The 18,200-nt window shown below is 44.2% G+C and overlaps 1 protein-coding gene across 1 annotated transcript in view; it reads right to left on the bottom strand.

Moving 5' to 3' along the window:
- Window positions 1-18,200, bottom strand: part of rsrc1 (arginine/serine-rich coiled-coil 1) — a 222,124-nt gene that overhangs the window by 164,810 nt on the left and 39,114 nt on the right. The window lies entirely within an intron of this gene.

The raw sequence follows: 18,200 nt of genomic DNA on the forward strand, positions 1-18,200 counted from the left end.
GTTGTTGCTGCAAGCCCTCTGGGCTGACAATAAAAACAAAACTGAACAACTTCATTAAAGTGTTCATCCTTTCATAAACTTCATAAACTAACAACATGAGAGCCTATTAAAAAAGTGCACATAGACTCCCTTGCTGGTGCTGGACAATAGGTAGATAAAATGTAAAAGAGAGAAGTCCGCACACAGCTCAGCTCGACAGCGTTTAATTTATTTTTAAAACACCGTTCACAAACACTTTCAACATTTCCTTTTCATTTCCTCCAATTTTCTGGGGATTCGGGACATATTTCTCTGCTTAAAGAATGTTGTGTGCCCTGCCACACTCTGAAATATAGCTTATGGATTGAGACAAGCTCAAATAAACAATCTGCAATGTGTACGACATGTGCCCACACAGCCAGGCTCCATTTCACTGCCCCTTTATTTATTTATTTGATTCGATTTTTGATCTTTATGACATTGACAAACTCTCTCTCTGTCTGTGTGTGTGTGTGTGTGTGTGTGTGTGTGTGTGTGTGTGTGTGTGTGTGTGTGTGTGTGTGTGTGTGTGTGTGTGTGTGTGTGTGTGCGTGCGTTCGTGCGTGCATGTACAGTGGACAGACAGACAGCTGGTTAGAGAGAGTACTTAGTTTTTCATTATCTTTTGTTGTCGTTTTATTACTATGCTGCTGCAATGTCAATGGAGCCCAACATTTTTACTCTTAAGTGTACCTGTACACAAGACGTAAGTATAAAGAACAGAACCTTAAAGGTGTAGTGAAACGGAAATGGTGAACAACATGAAAATGGTGTTTCAACATGAAACACCGGTCTGAAGTTTCTGAACCAATCAGAGCGTCGCATCCCTTCAGGCGATGGGACGGTAGCTAGGGACGGTAGCTAATGCTATGCGCAACAGCGTGGTGTTTGTTTATAAATCATATGGTCGGCCAGCACAACCAGTTTACTGTTATGTGGCTTATTTCTACCCTATAATGTTTTCAGATACATATTCTAGCGTGATGATTAAGTTGAAAGCGAGTAATACACTGTCTGGATGTTATCTGGAATGGAAATAAAAACGGAGTATTCTGTAATCAGTAGCAGCTGTGATGGACGGAGGCGCAGATATGGGGACTTAAACGGGTGAGCTTCATTGTTATTGGCTTTTATCGATGTGTATCTCTACACGTCATCACGCAGCACGTTTTCGTTTTAATAAATAAATAATGCAATCGTTTTTATGGACCTTTGATATAAAAACACACAGAAATGAGAATTTTCACATTTTTTTGGCATCCATTGTTAGGTATGCCCATATAATGACCACGGACGGATATGGTCTAAAAGTGTGAAAAACGTCTTTTTCATTTCACTACACCTTTAAAACCTTGTAGTGCTAAGTCATGCACCAATGCTTGAACTACAGCCCACTGATATATCACTTTGGTCCATAGATTGCTAATTATAATTTTCCTCTTTTTTTGTTTAAAAGGTTATCTTTTAACAACTTTTAACTTGGTGGCCCTATTTGGGGAATGCCGTTAAAGGTGGGACGGCAAAAAAAGAAAACGTTTTCAAACATTTCCAAAAATAGCTAATATACAAACCCATTTCATTGCGACACACATCTTGTACAGTACATGAACTATCTTTTATAAAATGTATGTATTCTCTTTTTATCTATCAAAATGTTATTTGTGTTGGTTTCGTTTTTTATTTTATTTTTATCGGTATGTCTGGTCTTGTTCAGGCTCTAGTCTCACAGGCGCACACACACACACACACACACACACACACACACACACACACACACACACACACACACACACACACACACACACACACACACACACACACACACACACACACACACACACACACACACACACACACACACACACACACACACACACACACACACACACAGTTTGATGTGGCCAATTAGAACCAGGCTCTGAGAACAGTATTGATCCTGACACTGGCCCTCTGGTCAAAGTGGTCATAAGGTGATTTACACTGTGAGATTTACACCATTACTTATTATGACGCACGCACGCACGCATGCACACACACACACACACACACACGCAGACACACACACGCACACACACACACACACACGCAGACACACACATACACACACACACACACACACACACACACACACACACACACACACACACACACACACACACACACACACACACACACACACACACAATTAAAAATACAATAATGGCACGTAATCTGTTCATGTCTTGTATTAATTCGGACGTATGTGTGTGTGAAAGTGAGAGTGAAAGTGTGAGTGCGTGCGATGCGACGTGATGCGTGCCAGAGAGAGATAGTTGATGTGAAAGCCCCCAGTAGGTTATCACCAGAGACACAGTTATTCTCCATCATCTATCACTGTATTGATTTGTCTATAAAAACAGTCAAACCTGCTGTCCGGAAGCTTTATCTACCTCCCCCCACCCCCACCCTTTATTAGTTTGCAGTTTGGGACGTCCAAAAGCTGTCTCTCCCCTGATGGAAAACTAATCATGTTCCTCCACGATGCCCTGTCACAGCAACAACAGAGACACACACACTGACACCCGTTGGAATCAGTGAGGCTGCTGGCTATTCTGATGAGCACAGCACAGCACAGCACAGCACAGCACAGCACAGCACAGCACAGCACAGCACAGCACACCATCTCAACTTCACTTTTATTCCGACATACAAAACGAAGACAAATCAAATCTGATGACTGAAACCGCGGGAAAAGGAGCCCTGCTGCTGCACACTAGCGCAGAGGTTCTCCATGTGTGTGGCTCAGTGGGGACCCCCGGAAATGTTTAAATTAAATATTTTCACGATTTTTCAAAAATAGCAGACCTACAAGCTCATAAGCGCTATGAGCTTGTAGATCTGCTATTTTTATAGCTAAATTACAACATAATGTTTAAAACAAAAAAATTGGTTAATAATAGAGTAAATATATCATAAATGAATACTGAAACCAGATATAATCATTAAGTAAAGTTTATGCATGTACTACATGTACTATGTAAACTCTTAATTTCCATTTTCCAGCCATTCAGTTGCAGATTTTTTTTTTTTTTTTTTTTTGGGTCGGAGCCCCAAAATAATTTGGCGACCATGGGTTGAGAACCCCTGCACTAGTGCTCCGTTTCCTAAACAATTAGCCCAACACGTAACGTTATGATGTGTAGGTACTAGGTATCATCGTCAGATCGCAATGCCACACGCCAACTGGCCAACGCCTTAGTGGTACGTGGTTAATATATGTTTTGTATCAATAATCAAAATCTGCAAAGTAACAAGTAAAATCATAAATGACAAATTGCAGGGGAGTAAAATAAATGCATGTGTTGTATTGTACTGTATTGTATTGTGTTTTTTGTATGGATATAGTGTTGGGTGCTTGCACATATGCACACATGGCATCAACGCATGGTGTTGTGTGCTGGCACACTATCTGTCTTTCTTTTACCTGTATTGTATTGTGTTTTTGCATGGATATAGTGTTGGGTGCTTGCACATGCACACATGGCATCAACGCATGGCGTTGTGTGCTGGCACACTATACACTCTGTCTTTCTTTTATCTGTATTATATTGCATTGTATTGTACTGTATGTGTCATTGTATGTTTAGTTTTACTACCATTTTAAGAGCCTGCTCAGGGACTACAGATGTAAATTAGCTTATGGCTAACTCTGGCAGATTTACATGGAAGTGAAAACTGAAATGTTGATTAATGAGCATTAATGAGCATAACCGTTACTTTCCACCACTGCAGTCTGGACATGTGGCACTCTGCACTCTGAAACCACAGGGAGAGCAGCTGCTTCTGGTACCCTCGTCTCCAAAATGACTACGGTGTTATGAAACGTGCCTTTCACTCAACATGACAGCGGTCTTAACCCCCGAAAATGACGTTTGGCTTTGCGTGTTTACTTGAGGTTAACCACTTTAGCCTACTTGGCTGATTCTGTAGTTTGCTTCCAGTTCAGGTTCAAAACGACAGCGGATTTAAATCATGGTAGGCTAGTAAGCAACGCAGCTGCAGCCAATCAAATGAATGGTAACAGGAGGAGTGGGCACCGCAATGTAAAATGGCTATTTGGCCAAAAATGTAATATTTTGAGTACGGTAATTGTAAAAAGAAATTGTAAAAAAGACATGATTAGAACATGCTTGAACATTCACCAATTAAGGTGTAATATTTGTACAATTGCTACACATTGCTATAAATCCTGTATATCCAATCATTTTGGGCATAAAAACGTTTATATGTTGAAAGTTCAATTTAAGTCTGATAAACTAAAAGTATGATGTACCGTGCATGTTCAAATCATGTATACTTTACATTACTATTACATTACTATTTTTCAAGTATTTTAACATTTTGGACAAAATAGCCCACTGTGTTAGATGTAGGTGTGCGGCCCCAGAGCCATGGATGTGCCAATGTGCAAGCACAGACAGTAGCTGACATTGTCAATGACCCTTGGCCAAACCTAAATCTAATACAGCCATTATTATTTGCAGCTGCGTTGCTTACAACACAGTGTACAATACAGACAGACAAATTAGAAAACTAAACTATAAAGCCCCGTTCAGACCTAAAGAAGCTGGGAAAAAAAGCAAAGCAAAACTCATTTCGACTTTTTTTTTGAGAAAGTGGGCGTGTACAAGGTACCTGTCACTCAAGCTGCCTGGACTGGCTTTGAGACGAGAAAGAACACAGGCAGTTTGAGCAGATGCGCATTTGAAAGTCTAAAATGTAAAATAGCGACTGTAGAGGAGAAATAATTATATATTTAGTTACATCATAACCTATTTATCGATGAATAAATAATATAATCTTGGTAAACTTGTTTGTAAATAACCAAACGGACCGGATCTCAATTCCCCCCCCCCCCCGTCTTCAGTGCTCATCTCCCCCCCACATCCGCTCTCCTCTCCCCATCTCGAGCGAAACCCTCCTGGCATTTTAAATAGCGGCTCTGTATGTAATGTTAATGTTGATTTAGCAAGAGCATACCGTAGAAATACAATCAGGACAGGACAGGTCGGATCAGGGATGTCCACATGCATATCATACAACTGATATAAAGGGCAGGCTATTAATTATTGATCTCTCTCGCTCGCGCGCACACACACACGTGCGCGGTGCACACGACGCGCTGGGGACTCGGGACTTTAGTTCTTTGTCTATAGACTATATATATATATATATGCTCATTTATAAACCGTGTGTGTGTTTAGTCCACGGTCAGAGTCAGCTACGGGGTTCAGTTGTTCACCTCGGTGGGAACCGGGAGGGGGTAATTACTGCAGGGGCACTGAGAGAGAACTGGCTCGCAAGTGATCCCCGTAACGGCTCCTCCACGGTGCTCAATATCACACACACACACACACACACACACACACACACACACAGGGATTGTGTTCCATCTATCTATAAATATAGGCTATCTACTGTCTTTCAACTTTTGCTATGAGGTTCATCGATAGGCCTACATGAACGCAATAAACAAATTGAAATGATTCCCTCAAATAAATCTCATCTATTTATCGATTCAGAACGCAGCAAACCAATCACAAAACACGGGCAACATATTGCATAAATAGAGGGGGTACATACAACTGATATAAAGGCTATTAATTATTTTTTTAAGGTATGATTCACGGTGCCCAAGTTTCAACAATCAACATACAATGCAGCTACCGACACACACACACACACAAACACACACACGACGACCACAGAGCGGGCTGCCTCCCCTCTTCTCGGGGAAAGTTTTGGGGAAAAAGGCAGCGGGTCCGACACGAAAAAACAACCGGTTGGAACTATATTGTTTAGTTGTTTGTCTATCTATCTATATCTGCTAATTTATCAACCGTGTGTGTGCACTGTTTAGTCCACAATCAGCGTCAGCGTTCTGGACTCTACAGTAGTCCATAGCTTCGGTGAGAACCGGGGGGGGGGGGGGGTGAATGCAGGAGCACTACTCCCCAGAAACCGTGCCAATCCACTGGGATAGAACTGGCTCGCGACGGAACACAACCTGTTTTCACCGCTTCGACAACTTGTTTCTCATATAAACTTTCATTTCTAGCGATAAATATGCTATGGTCTTGCCAAATATCCATTCATATTTCATATACAGCCCATATTTAAAAAGTATTTTTTTAAATGCGGAGAATCGGGCCGGACAGCTCTCGGAGAGGCAAATGGTTTTGTGAAATGAGCTCAACTCCGCCTCCTCAAACTACGCTGTGCTCTGATTGGCTAGATGCAGCTTTTAAAAGCTGCTTTAAAGTTAAGTTTTGGGGAGAAAAAAAAAAAACGCGAAAAAAAAGAAAAAAAAAGAAAAAGAAAGCTGTTCATTCCAAGCTTCAAAACGCAAAAGCTGCTCTGCATAGATATAACATGGGACCACGAAGCTAAAGCAGAAGCTAGCTTCTGCAGTGTGAATGGAGCTTAAGCCTGGAGATTCATCCCCCTTTAATGGACAGTTCCGGACATTTGACAACCCGTTTTTTGTTTTTTTACTGAATTCTGATGATAGTGTATGTATGAACCACTGTTAGTGGTAGAAAAAAATGATATAGGGCGCTAAGGCTTTAAGAAATGTAGGCGGGCTCAAACCGGTCAAACGTTGTGGAGCGTAAGCAGGAAGCCACAGAGCGACAATAGTTCGCGGAAGTAATTTCTCTATGGAGAATAACATGGGGTGATCTTAATATCGTCTACTATAAGCGTTGTGGTCCAAAAATAAACAAGCTGTCTCTGCGTTATTGTCAGGGAGGTGTCTCTGTATCGTTTGCAACAGTCAGTCACTCATATATGATACAGTCTGCTTCTAGCGAAAATTTTACTAATTCAGTAGCAGTAACATTAGCGTTTTCTCTCAGTCAGTTGATTCTTCATATCCATATGAGTGAAGCGGCCGGGATAACATGTTTATTTTTCAAACACAATTCTTATATGAAGCAATCTAAAAATCCTCCTATGGCGATTTCAATGCAACTAAAAAAATACATGAACCTGGGGACTGACGCCCTCTACTGAAAGTGACGTCAGACTTCGGTGCTCTATTGAGGGTATGCGCGTGACATCATCATCATACCCGGACGTTATGTGGGAACGCCTACTGAGTGGAAAAAAGCTACTTTTCTGGCCTTGATAGCCGCCCCATCCAAACAGAAAAGTCCTATCTGATTGCATTAAACGATGTTAAACGACATTAAACTCACTTTGCCACTCGGTTTAGTTATATCCTACAACATCAACAACAGGTGTAAACAAAGACAAAAGATTTGCGCGATTTAAGAAGAGATTTAGCGGCCGTAAAACACTGAGGAACAGTACGATGCATAATGTACTCGTACTGTACTGTACTCATACTGTACTTTTACAGTGCTCAGTCTGAAGCAATACTTGGACCCAGACAGAGACAGACACTCGTGCTGAAAAAGACACAAACTCAGCTTCCCATCATGCACCTGTGCAGTGTGAAGCTCAACAGCGGCACTTTGTCACCTGTTGGTACGACAGACAGACAGACAGACAGACAGACAGACAGACAGTAACCATGCATACAGACAGACAGACAGACAGACAGACAGACAGACAGACAGACAGACAGACAGACAGACAGACAGACAGACAGACAGACAGACAGACAGACAGACAGACAGACAGACAGACAGACAGACAGACAGACAGACAGACAGACAGACAGACAGACAGACAGACAGACAGACCTACGTGGCATATTTCTAGCCTAGAATGTTTTCCGAATCAGATACATATTTTAGCATGCTGATTAAGTTTAAAATGAGTAATGTGTCTGGATGTCATCTTAAATGAGACTAAAAACGGAGTAGTTCTGTAATCAAAATCAGCTGTGTTTGGAAGAATGTGCAGCGATGGGAATCAAACAACAGGTGAATGAAATCAAGATACATTTTTATTCATTATTCATGCGGGGCACGTCATGATGACCCTTCCTCAAGCATCACATTTTAGTTCAAAGGAAGTCATTGATTTGTATGGACTTTTGATATAAAATACACACAAATGGAAATTTTCCCATTGGTTTGGCCTCCATTGTTAGGTATGTCCATATGATGACCACGGATATGCTCTAAAAGTGTGAAAAACTTTTTAAAAGCCTAGGACAATATGAAATTGTTGCTCTCGGCAGTAGACCTCATATCTTCTCGTAAATGAATGCCCTACTTTGTCATACTATTACTACAGTGTCACACAAAAGTAGCATAAAATAGCAGGTTTTTGCAAAAAGAAATGCCATTTCTTCATTTGAATCCTGAAAAAGTAACATTGTAGGACATATGAGGTTTCCCAGCGACTGCGCTGGTGGTCAGTGATACAGATCTGATCCATAAGTGTGGGGGCACACAAACCGATTGGCACTGGGGGGGGGGGGTCTTTCAGTGTGACAACATCCATCATTGGCCCAGACACATGCCTCGGTACTGGCCAACAGTATGCTACAGTATGTGTGCTGCTGACAGCGCGTTGCATATGTTTGCAATCAACACTACATGTGTGCAGAAATAGGAGACAGTCACAGCAGCGTTCCAGGCCCTGGCCTCATATTTGTAGCCAAGCGACTTGTGGCCAGGAGCAGCAGATGTAATAAACACAGCCTCTCTCTTTCTCTCTCTCTCTCTCTCTCTCTCTCTCTGTGTTTCTCTCCCCTTCTATCCATCTCCCTCTCTCTATATCTCTCTCTCTCTCAGAAGGCGGAGAAAAACAGTGCACTTCTGGGGGGGTGGTGTGCAGGCAAATTAAATTTACTGTAGTTAATAGAGTGAGGTCTATGCTGCTAGATGTCAATTTCCTGACCAAGTCCTTCCCCTTGGAGAATGATTAGCTAATTTGAGGCAGCGGATAAATGGCCTAATGCAGGACAGCGCACAGATAAACAGACACAGTCGGACCCCATGCCAAGTCCTCTGCTGCTTTACATTTTCGTGCCGCCTTATTATCTCGAGGGAAAACGGGTCCCCCTATGGCCTAAACATATTTTCATTTCTATTAAAAGGGGCCTTCGCCCGACACACACACACACACCACACACACACACACACCCCTCCTCTCCCCTCCCTCAGCCAGCGCCTTCCCGCCCTCCCTCCCTCTCCCTCCGTTCGCTTTCCCAATCCATTAAATCGCCGCTCTGCAATTGGCCGGGGCCATTTTCCCGGTGAATTATCAATAGAGTAATTACGCTGCATGTTGGGAGCTGGGCTGAGTCTTATCGGCCGCTGACCCCCCAGTGTGCGGCAGGATATGATCCCTCGCCACGGACCTATTGGGGTAATTATGTGGCCGGGTGTGAAGCTGGATGGTGTGTTGCCCTTATCAGTCTGTATTCTATTTCTGCTAAACACGGTTTTCATTGAAAATTGGACGTTAATGGCAGCCACATGATACCACTAGTGTTGGATTCAGGCGGAGCGTCTCCACTGGAATTCGAGCCGGAGTTAAATCATTATTCCTGCTACGTAGGCTTGGGGATGTAGGCATCATTCATGAGCTACTATACCCCTCCCTGGAGAAGCCGGACGCGCACGCACACACACACATACATACATACACACAAATACGCACGCGCATTACTATACTCAATATTTTAGGATGGCAATTTTATAAAGGCCTTTTTTTTCTGAATTTTACCGGAATTTGTCGATCTACAAACTCGCAATGCGTAGCGATGCGATGCACTGTGAGCTTGTAGATCTATAATTTCCAGTGTGCGACACACACCAATTATAAATAAAGCATGACCTGACCTCTAAACGTATAATCCTAACTTGAATCTTTTCCCAATGTTTAATTTGATCCACATAGCACAACCATTTTGCCTGCGAGTACCAGACAGTATAATAATTGACAAAATGTCTTATTTCTCAAAATGTACTAAGCTTGGGTGGGGGCATACATAATACAAGCATACACACGTACACTGTCACACTGCATTGCTCCCTTTACTCCACTTTCATCTTTCCACCAGTTAACCCATTATGGGCGGGAACCCCTTTTGATCCTATAGCATTATGTTATACTTTAGCTATTGAAAAATAGCAGATCTACAAGCTCATAGCACGGCACAGAGTGCCCCGCTACAAGCTTGTAGGTCTGCAATTGAAGAATTGTGACAATGTGGCACAAATCTTTGAATATATATTCTTTCAGAATGAACATTTTTAACTCAAATCTTTGCAATTGGGGTCGGCGACCAAATACACATAATATTGAGCACCACTGATATAGAAACACTGCAGGTATTTCAGAAAACTGTCAGGATTTAGAAGACATTTTTTTAATTTCGACGCCAGGCCTTAATGATGGACACTCATTCATCCCCACCCTCGTCGATCTGCTACTTTTGAATAACAGTTTTGGACGTATGAGGTTTCCACTCCGACAGAGACGATATCTTATTTAACCCATTTAGGCCTGACCTCGAAATTAAAAAAGAAATCTTCTAAAGCCTCCAGTTTTCTGAAATAAATATTTTCTCGATTTAAAAAAAATAGCAGACATACAAGCTCGTAGCGCGCCACTCGGATTGTAGATCTGCTATTTTTCAATAGCTAAATTATAACAATGTTTAAAACACCAAAAGGGGTTCCCGCCCCAAAATAGTGGTGGTGTAGCTGCTGAGGACCCAGGGAAAAAAATGACGTTGTAAGTGATGTGGTGACCAGAGTCTGGGTCCATTAGGGCCAGCAGTGATTAATCTCTGTGTAACAGCAAACCGATCACATTTCAGTATGGGGACTGCTGGCGACAGCTCTGTCTGACCACTGTGTCTCTCTCTCTCTCTCTCTCTCTCTCTCTCTCTCTCTCTCTCTCTCTCTCACCCACCCAACAATAAACCCTAGCCTTTACCTGCTGCCACTACGGGCCACGAGGAGCTGAGAAAACAAGGTTCTCTTGGGTCTGATGTCGATTGCAGATTTTGTCCCCAAAATAGGGACACGTCAGCTGCATTATCCCATTACTAGGGATGCACCGACATATCGATCGCATATCGGTATCAGCCGCTATTTGCCACTTACAATATCGGTATCGTTTGTTCATATATAATTGTATTTGCTGGTTAAAGTTAAGTTACTCTACGGTATGAAATGTAAGCATAATCACAGTAAACATGATCATGTCATGTTCAAGGGCTTTGTTTCCAGTCACTTTCAGTTCAGCACAACTGAGGTGTGTGTGTGTGTGTGTGTGTGTGTGTGTGTGTGTGTGTGTGTGTGTGTGTGTGTGTGTGTCTGCACACACTGATACACTGCACATCGAAGGTTGTCCGATATGGATATTTCGATACCATTTCAGCTATTTTGGAGAACAAGAAGGCTGCAGAAATGAACTAAATCAACAAAATGATATTTATTTTCTCTCTCCGTCTGCGGAAGATTCCGATATTCATAATGAATGTAGCATCCCCTAAAAGTCATTTTATTACACTATGTGTGCATGCCTTCCATTCCAGACAGGCATGTTTATTTTATTTCTTTACCACATTGTACATGTAAAGCCCTTTACTTGGTAGTGCTTGACATTTCTGCATTATGCACGTCGGGGGAAAAATAAGTATAACATTTGTAACAACAATGTGCATAATTATCTATTTTGAAATGGATGAAAACAAAATTGTCATGAGCTCAGGGTTGCTTCACTGCTTTTTGCAGATGATGTGGTCCTGATGGCACCATGATCGGTCCGAGACCTTCAGCTCTCACTGGATCGGTTCGCAGTCGAGTGTACGGAGGCTGGGATGATGATCAGCAGCTCCAAATCTGAGGCCATGGTTCTCAGCAGGAAAGCGATGGATTGTGCAGTCCAAGTAGGGAATGAGACATTACCCCATGGTGAAGGAGTTTAAGTACCCCTGGGGTCTTGTTTACGAGTTAGAGGAGGACGGAGAAGGAGATCAGCCGGAGAAACGGAGCGGCAGGGGCGGTATTGTGGTCGCTCTACCGCACTGTTGTGACGAAAAGAGAGCTGAGCGAGAAGGCAAAGCTCTCTGTCTACAGAGCAATCTTCGTTCCTACTCTCACCTATGGTCATGAAGTGTGAGTCATGACCGAAAGCATAAGGTCGCAGATACAAGCGGCCGAAATTAGTTTTCTCAGACAGGTGGCTGGCATCTCCCTCATAGAGGGTGGGAGGTTCAGTTACGCGAGAGAGACTCGGGGTAGACCCGCTTCTTTGCTTGGAAAGGAGCAAGCTTAGGTGGTTCGGGCATCTAGTGAAGACCAGATGGGGGAATTACATCTCAACACTGGCCTTGGAACACCTCGGGATACCCCAGGAAGAAGTTACTAATGTTGCTCTGGAGAGGGAACTCCGGCGCTCGCTGCTGGAACTGATCTGCTGTTTTTGAATAGCCAACGCAAAAATGTAACATGACGCAGATGCTTTCCCAGTTTTAATGGGTAATGTAAAAAGCTTTTTTAACCACAAAACCATCATTTATGTTGTGAGGCCCAGTAAAATTGTCCTCAACTAAATCTAATTTCACAAATTGTCCTATACTTGGGGGGAAAACTATGTCCCTCACAAGTATAGTTACCGGTATGCAAGTACACACACACACACACACACACACAGTCACACACACACACGCACACTAAACTGCACATGCACACATGGCCCCAGCAGCACTACAAACAGAATCTCGACGACATTCACAAGCAATGAGACAGATTGAAAAAGAAAACGGTCGCATTGAAAGTGAGGAGAAGCCCACATTTGAGGAACTTCATTAAAGCCTCCTTCCCCGTCGAGTTCTTTCCAGAAGACAGAGCACACAGACAGCGGCGCGCCGCGCCGAGCTTTCCACCATTCAAGTTAAAAGTCAACTATCCCTTTTTTCTGCTCATCTCAATGTTTTTTCCTTCTCTCTCTCTCTCTCTCTCTCTCTCTCTCTCTCTCTCTTAAAAAGCACCTTGTGAGTGAAGGCACTGTGCATTTCCTGCTGCCAAAAGACGTGCAAAACAGCTGTTCCTCCCGACGAAACGCTGCCTCGCCGAACGAACGGAATGCAAATATGTTAACCGTCCAGAATTTATTACTTTTGAGTGCTCTTCAAACGCGACGGCAGACACAAGTTTAATTTATGATATTCCTCTAATTATGAGAGCTGTTGAAATCATTTCCCAAGCTGCAATGAACACCACCCCCCCCAGCCAACCCCCCCCCCCCCCCCCCCCCCATGCAGCTACATTATCAGTTTCCTCCGTGCACCACACACACACCCACACACACACTCATACTACACACACACACACACTCGTGCACACAAAGCTCACACCCACACACAAAGTAAAACACACACGCATGACAAGAAAGTGCTACAAAGTAGCTGATTGCTAGCGCAATTAACACAGCAAAGAGAGCGCATGAAAGGTTCCTCACAATGTTTTTCTCCTCCCGTTTTCCCTCCACTTCATAAAAGTAGTGTTTAGATTTGTCGTAATCTCCAGTTTGCTTTCAAAATTGCCTCCCAACACAAACATCTGCAATGTTCTGCTAGCGCTGTGAAGCCAAAATGAGACCCAATGTAGCCCACCCACACACACACACACACACACACACAAGCCAAAAGGTCAAGTCATTTAACAGAGTTCAAAAGCGTTCAAAGACGCCTCAGATCTATATGAACCTATGACAGCCAGCCAACGAGAAAAAGATCACTTTCTACATCAAGATGTGGTGCGTCTGTCTGTGGGTGTGTGTGTGTGTGTGTGTGTGTGTGTGTGTGTGTGTGTGTGTGTGTGTGTGTGTGTGTGTGTGTGTGTGTGTGTGCGTGTGTGTGTGTGCGTGCGGGCCATGGTCAGCCGATGTGATGTCTCCATTTGCCCATATGCCCGGTGTCACTCGGCCGGCTCGCCGCAATCCTAAACTGAGCCGTCTGGTGAGCGCGGCGCCCTTTGACCTCCACGGCCCTAAGTGACGCCCATTAGCAGCTGGAGCAGAGGTGGGGGGGGTGTGTGTGTGTGTGGGGGGGGGTCGTGGCAGGCCCCTGGCCCAGCCACTCACGCCCAAAACACAAGGTCAAGTGGAGGTCACTCACAGACTAGGTGCTAACTCGCCAACTCACTCACAGCCACACATGCAATTGAACCCTACTTCCCTACTTTTACCCCCCCCCACCACCACCACCACCCCAAAAGATTGATGAAAGTTTGGCAGGAGAGGAGAGGAGAGGGGGGGGGGGGAGGAGAGGAGAGAGGGGGGAGGGGGGCTGGAAGGATTACTTATGCAGGTTTAGGAGAGCGTTGATAACGATTTTCAACCTGTCTTGTGAACGATCACAGCAGGAGAAACTACACAAATCCCACATCGTTAGAGCATAGAATAATTGCTTAAATCCTTTTTTTGGTGACATTTCTGGCATTTCTGCCTGACTCTACGTCTCCCAACACTGCTGCTTCTTTGTGCCGTATTGCCTACGTCACATCATAATACGTGTTACATTCCTAATAAAAAGGGCAGAACTGCTTTTAAGCCAACTTTTTGACTTTGAAGATGAACATGTAACAAGCATTCTGATGGTTGTTACAGGATGAATAAATCAGCAGGCAAAATTAGTTGTTTCTCATGATTGCCTAAGAGTCAACTAGATCAGTTGTTCCACAACTTTTTAGCTTGTGAGACCCAAAAGAGAAATGAGATGTTTGCCCGGGATCCAAACGGACGGACAAGTGAAAATAGCAGATCTTCAAGTTCACAATGTGGCGCTAAGCGAGGCGTTTTTAACTATTGTGAACTATTTTTTGTCTGAACTGAGTGGTGTGTGTGTGTGTGTGTGTGTGTGTGTGTGTGTGTGTGTAAACTGTACTGTACAGACTGTGTACTGCACTCGTACTGTACTATACTGGACGGCTGAAATGTTTACTACTGAGATAATAAGAACCTGCTTGCTTGCTCTGGGGAGAAATTTAATTCTGACCTTCAGGTGAAAATTCATGTCAAACCGGAAACAGGATCGTGTCAAAGGTCACTTGTATAAGTAAGCCTTACCGAGCCATGAGGCCCATAGGGCAGGAGCCTATCTCCTGTTTCTGTAGCGTGACGCAGCTTGATGTACAAGTACACCCCCTGGACATGGCGCTAGTATGTCGCAGGGACTTACCCCCAATCCAACCCTTGATGCCGAGTGCCAAGCAGGGAGGCACTGGGTCCCATTTGTACCAAGCAGGGAGGCACCGAGTCCCATTTGTACCAAGCAGGGAGGCACCGGGTCCCATTTGTACCAAGCAGGGAGGCACAGAGTCCCATTTGTACCAAGCAGGGAGGCACCGAGTCCCATTTGTACCAAGCAGGGAGGCACCGGGTCCCATTTGTACCAAGCAGGGAGGCACAGAGTCCCATTTGTACCAAGCAGGGAGGCACAGAGTCCCATTTGTACCAAGCAGGGAGGCACAGAGTCCCATTTGTACCAAGCAGGGAGGCACAGAGTCCCATTTGTACCAAGCAGGGAGGCACCGGGTCCCATTTGTACCAAGCAGGGAGGCACAGAGTCCCATTTGTACCAAGCAGGGAGGCACAGAGTCCCATTTGTACCAAGCAGGGAGGCACTGGGTCCCATTTGTACCAAGCAGGGAGGCACAGAGTCCCATTTGTACCAAGCAGGGAGGCACAGAGTCCCATTTGTACCAAGCAGGGAGGCACAGAGTCCCATTTGTACCAAGCAGGGAGGCACCGAGTCCCATTTGTACCAAGCAGGGAGGCACCGAGTCCCATTTGTACCAAGCAGGGAGGCACTGGGTCCCATTTGTACCAAGCAGGGAGGCACAGAGTCCCATTTGTACCAAGCAGGGAGGCACTGGGTCCCATTTGTACCAAGCAGGGAGGCACTGGGTCCCATTTGTACCAAGCAGGGAGGCACCGAGTCCCATTTGTACCAAGCAGGGAGGCACAGAGTCCCATTTGTACCAAGCAGGGAGGCACAGAGTCCCATTTGTACCAAGCAGGGAGGCACAGAGTCCCATTTGTACCAAGCAGGGAGGCACAGAGTCCCATTTGTACCAAGCAGGGAGGCACCGGGTCCCATTTGTACCAAGCAGGGAGGCACTGGGTCCCATTTGTACCAAGCAGGGAGGCACCGAGTCCCATTTGTACCAAGCAGGGAGGCACAGAGTCCCATTTGTACCAAGCAGGGAGGCACCGAGTCCCATTTGTACCAAGCAGGGAGGCACTGGGTCCCATTTGTACCAAGCAGGGAGGCACTGGGTCCCATTTGTACCAAGCAGGGAGGCACAGAGTCCCATTTGTAAAGTCTTTGGTATGACCCGGCCGGGGATCAAACCCGACCTCCCAGTCCCAGGGTGGACACTCTAACCACAAGGCCACTGAGCTAGTGCCACACCCCATCTGTGCCAGAACGTAAAAGTCAGTCTCTTTAATTTAATTTAATCCAGTCATTAAAAATGTTATTGTTTTTACTTTTACTCACATGGAAAAAACACCTACATCCAGATCCGACGTGCACGCGGCCACGCACACTCTTAACACTAATTATGCTAAGGCCATGGTTTTGATACCCATGGCCTTAGCATAATTAGTGTTAACACAATCAGCTACTGCTAAGGACGTGTATAGGCGTTATTAAAAAAATATATATATATTTCTTTTTTTTCTTGGCCTCTCCTTCTGCAGTGTACTCCTTGTTGTTTTGCGCATGCGCACTGCCGTTCACTTCCTTGTTTACGGCTCCAAAAGAATGGCTCGTAACTCCTAATCTAGAGAACTCTCCATGGTTTTGGCACTAGCGCCACGCTCTGGCCTGGAGGGCTGGGAGATAGCGTGTTGAAGAGGAAACAATAGCGTTGAAGCTCAACGCGTCAGATTGCGACACATAGTTAGCCCGTCGGTCCATCCTTGTCGGTAAGCGACACCACTGTGTGCGACAGACTATAACTTACACACGAGAGACGAGGACATGAAAGTAGAGGTGTGGACAAATGGAGTGAGGGGGGGGCGGGTTAAAAAAAAACATTTAAAAGGCAGGAGAGGATAAAAAAAAGGACTGAGGCTCATGGAGCAGACAGTCACGCTTTCACATCAAGCTGGCTCCAATTAGCAGGTGTGCTCTCAGTCTCTCTCTGGTCAGAGATGATGGGGTTTCCCCCCCCCCCCTGCCTTTTATACACATGTATTTATGAAGTGGTATGAGATCTGAGGGCCCTTTACCATAACAGCCTTTTATTGTCTAAATGTGGACGGCTCGGCCCCCGTGTGCTTAAGTGATTTAGGGACCTCACAACTCAGGTATAAGAAAAATCATAAACGCTGAGACAAACCATGTGGGTGGACTGTAAAAAGAAGAGAAGAAAAAAAAAAAAGCTCAGAGGTAACTGGCCCCGACAAAAAGCAGACACACATTCCACTACTAAAGGGAAACTACACTTAATTAAACACCGGAGTCACAATTGAAATACCGCCCTGTAAAACACAACCTCACAGTTGTACTACACACACACACGCACACACCATTAGTTTCTCTGCCACTACACGGTGGAATGAAATAAAGTTGTCTTCTGATAACAACAGCTAGGTTTGTCCCATGAAGAAGTTTCTACAACAATAAATGTGTTTCTTTATGAGCTGCCATCACAGAGAACAAGGAGAGAGTGAGAGAAGTAGAGGTAGGGAGAGAGATCAAGAATTGGAGAGGAAAAACACTTCTCTGTCCGATATAAAAAAAACGTGTCCAATACATCTGTCATTCCACATAATTTCCCAGCGTGTTTTAAAGCCTAGAGAATATGGCTGGATGGACCGGGTAAGAAACTTTTAATTTGAACAACACGATTTAGGAAGAGGCGAGCGACACTCAACCGGTATAATATGAGAGTTTTGCTCTATGGAAACTACAGAATATTGTTAAAAATCTTTTGAACTAGCTGTTGTAGATGTGAAATTAATCAACTGCATCTGCTTACTATGCGTCACCTGAAATGTAATCAAGACATAGTCTTTGTTGGATTCAAAGCCAGATCTTCCATGTGGAAAACCAAATATCTACCAGGCATCACTCATACAAAGAATAACTATACTGTTACATGAGCATGATATTTCAGTCACATCTTTTGTGGCAGGTTATTAACTTATTGTGATTTAAAATAATTAAAAAAAATACATTTTACAATGAATCA

This window comes from Protomyctophum parallelum (genome assembly GCF_964188405.1).
Source record: "Protomyctophum parallelum genome assembly, chromosome: 9".
NCBI classification, from domain to species: domain Eukaryota; kingdom Metazoa; phylum Chordata; class Actinopteri; order Myctophiformes; family Myctophidae; genus Protomyctophum; species Protomyctophum parallelum.